The sequence below is a fragment of the Nicotiana attenuata genome, unplaced genomic scaffold (genome assembly GCF_001879085.1).
Source record: "Nicotiana attenuata strain UT unplaced genomic scaffold, NIATTr2, whole genome shotgun sequence".
NCBI classification, from domain to species: domain Eukaryota; kingdom Viridiplantae; phylum Streptophyta; class Magnoliopsida; order Solanales; family Solanaceae; genus Nicotiana; species Nicotiana attenuata.
Window position 1 is genome coordinate 40,451 of NW_017675630.1, and position 3,619 is coordinate 44,069.

A 3,619-nucleotide genomic window follows, 5' to 3' on the forward strand; every position below is an offset into this window, starting at 1 on the left:
AGTCTGAAACCTCAATATAACGAAATAGTGCTAATACATGATAAATCCCACAAAAACTGGTAAATAATAAGTAATGATCTCTAGTACGGAATACAAGTCTGAAATTATCAAGAATAATATTGTTTGAAATAAAGGCAATAGTACATCAAAATGAGACGCCAAGACTGCGGGCGAGAATGCAACTCAACCTCGTCTATCGATACTCAGCTCAACAAGCAACTCCGCTACTGATAACTTGTCCCAAGCCCTAGTATGAGTACAACCGACCCAATGTACTCAATAAGTATAATAACTAACTTCGACAAGGTAAAAGAAGCAAGAATTTTAAATTATACTTGCTATAACCTATACAGCTTCATAAACCCGACAAGTATAGAACAATAATGCGATCAAGTATGAGCAAAGAAGTAAGCATGCGAATATTTGAAAAATTACTCAAATTCTATGCTCAGTCAATGTTTCAGCACATAAAGATGATATGCAATTGAATCAGGTGATTAACAATGAAAATTGCAAGTAATGATGAAATAAAAAATCCAAACAAACATTAGCCAAATTTTTTCTCAAAACCTTTCCATCCGTACCAAACCACAGATCAGTTCTCCTCAATTTCCATTAAGAGAGAAACATAACAAAGGGTCTATTTTCTATTTTTATAACCTGTCCCATTTTGATTAAAAGCCTTTGGGGCTCATTTTGAAGGTAAAAATCAGGTGTTTAGAGAGAAGTGAGTGTCTTAGAGAGAGAGGGATAAGACGTAGCCATTCTAATCATCAATCCTTACCCTAATCTTGAATATTCAAGGGAATAAAATGTGGTCAGGGTTGAATCTATGTTTCAATCGTAAATTACCATGATCTCCTTTGTAAGGGTTTCCAGTGTGTTTTTAGTCCTTATTTACTCATGAGATTAAATTGTGCATTTCCTTTTTAGAGAAGTATTTCAAAAAGAAATGGAGTATTACTCGCTTATGACTTTTAACTTGTGTTGCGGTTACAAGTCATCTTGCTCCATACTTTGGAAAGACATCTATTGTGTTCAAAGTCTTTGTTACTAATGAACCTAAAGTTATGATTTCCAAAATATTCCATGTGTTGATATTTCTGACGATGATCCTTGAATGTAAAGAAATGAGAATGTGGAATATGAGATACGGCCATCGTGCCATGGAAGAAGAATCATATGTATGACCAATAGAGCCAATGAAATAATGATGTTGTGAGTGGTTGAAAGTACCAATGAAGTTATATATGGTGTGAATGGCTATAAGGTGAATGCATTTGTATTTCTGTTTCCTCTGTTTGCAAAAAGAATAATGCTTTTGGGAGTATCATTAGCGAGCCGAGGAAGGGTGAGTTGTAACGACCCACACCCGAAACTACACGTGCTAGTGTAGGAGTGGATTGTGATTATTCCCCTTAATTGGTATGAGATTGATCTGTTGAGATTATCCCCCTTAATTGACATGAGATTGATGATTAGCCTTGTATTGTAAGTGATGAAGTTGACCCACACGGCATATCCGGAAAGGCGGCCTAGTCGATCGGGTGGAGATCGGAGGCCATGTCGCACGCATGGTGGTTCCTACTCTTGTTAACACCTTTTTTCGCATCACCATGTCAATCCACATTGTTCATGAAGAGATGGCCTAGCCGACCGGGCGTGATCCGACTCTGTGCTAAAGACACGGTGGTATATCGATGCAAATGATCTCCCAACCAAAAATAGTAATATTTTCGTACTTTGAAAATTGTTATGTTATAACTTGGGATTTGGATATCATTGATTGTTGGTTGCTGCTTTCATGGTTTTCCCTTTCTTATATGTCACGCCCCAAAAACCGAAGAGCGCGACCGGCGCTCAACCGAGCAAACCCGACTGAGAAAGCCTATTAGGTTTCATTCTACCCAAACTAATTCATGAATAAAGAGGAGGTGAACTCCATTAATCATAATTTGTAATTATTTCATTAACAACTTCCATTTTATTTCCATTAGCAGTTTAAACCATAATGACCAAAATATTACAATTTTTATGGTTATGATGACGAAAAACATATTTGCCAAATACCAATACTTCTAATTTAATTTCCAATATCAAACACCACCCACAACCTGTCTACGGAGCCTCTAAATACAACTGAAGAGTAATATGGAAATGCCGGTAACAAGGCTCCGGCTATACCTCAAAATACAAAGTATATGATAAATAACGATACAGGACCCCGAAATGAAGTGGGGCTCACCAAGTCTGTTGAAAGGAAGATGCGTCACTAGCTGCGACCAACACTGCCTGCAATCGAACCACCTACATCCATTTAAAGATGTAGCGGCCCCGGCAAAAGGGACGTTAGTGCCAGCGAATAGCACTAGTATGTATAGTTAAAAGTCCTCTTTCAAAATAGAATGTCCATATAAGCAAAAATAACACATAGAAACAGCAAGTCTCAATCAATAATATCCAAATAACCAATTGAAACATAACGATTTTTAGAGTAAGAAAATAGTATTAGTATATATATATATATATATATATATATTAGGGTTGGGAGATCACTAGCACCGATATTTCTACCGCCTTTGTTAGCACGGAGTCCGATTACGCCCGATCGGCTAGGCCATCTCCCCACGGACGATGTGGTTTGACATTATGATGTGAAATAAAGTTGTTACAAGAGTAGTACCACCATGTGCGCAACATGGAGTCTGATCTCCACCCGATCAGCTAGGCCACCTTCCCACCTATGCCGTGTGGTTTGGCTTTTTCTTTTCCAATTCACCGGTATTAGTTTCATCCCACTTTGGGGGAATAATCAAAATTTCACCAATATTTCAATTTCATCCCGAATCACAATCCACCCCTATACCGGCACATGTAGTTTCAGGTGTGGGCCTTATGACCCACCCTTCCTCGGTCTTGCTAATGATACTCCCAAAAATATTTTTAGTTGATTTGCATACAACGTAATTTAGATATAAATATATTCATCTCAGAATCTTTCACATTTTATTGATCTTTATTAGTATTTTCACCCATCCACATTAATAATATTTCCTTGGCTCTTTGGTCCTTTCACAAGATTCATTACTCATGGCATGGTGGCTGCATTCTATATTCCATACATTCACTTCTTTTAATTTCAAGGATCATCACCAATTACCAATGTAGAAAGTATTCAAGAAATCATATACCTCAAGTTCATTAGCCATGAAACTTTAAACACAAAATGTTTCCTTCTCAAAGATTGGGGCATACCAACCAGCAATAGATACACACATCAAAGTCATAAACAAGCAATACACCAATTATTCTTGTATTATTCTTTTCAAATCACAACAATATACTGTTTCAAAACTGGAGTATGTAAGAACTCGAATCACAGTGAATACATTATAAGACAAGGCATTAGTTAAATATAACAACTTATGGGCATGAATTGAGTACCAAAAGCTTTTAGGCAATTCTGTTTTCGAAGTCATTTCAAAACAGTTGAGTCGAGGCTCATTTCATAATCTGTTCAATATTTTCTCATTTCATAGGCATCACTAAGCACAAATATAACTTAAGTCCTTGGCACGTTATCCACATTTTATTTTCCCAATTCGTTTAATGCAATTTC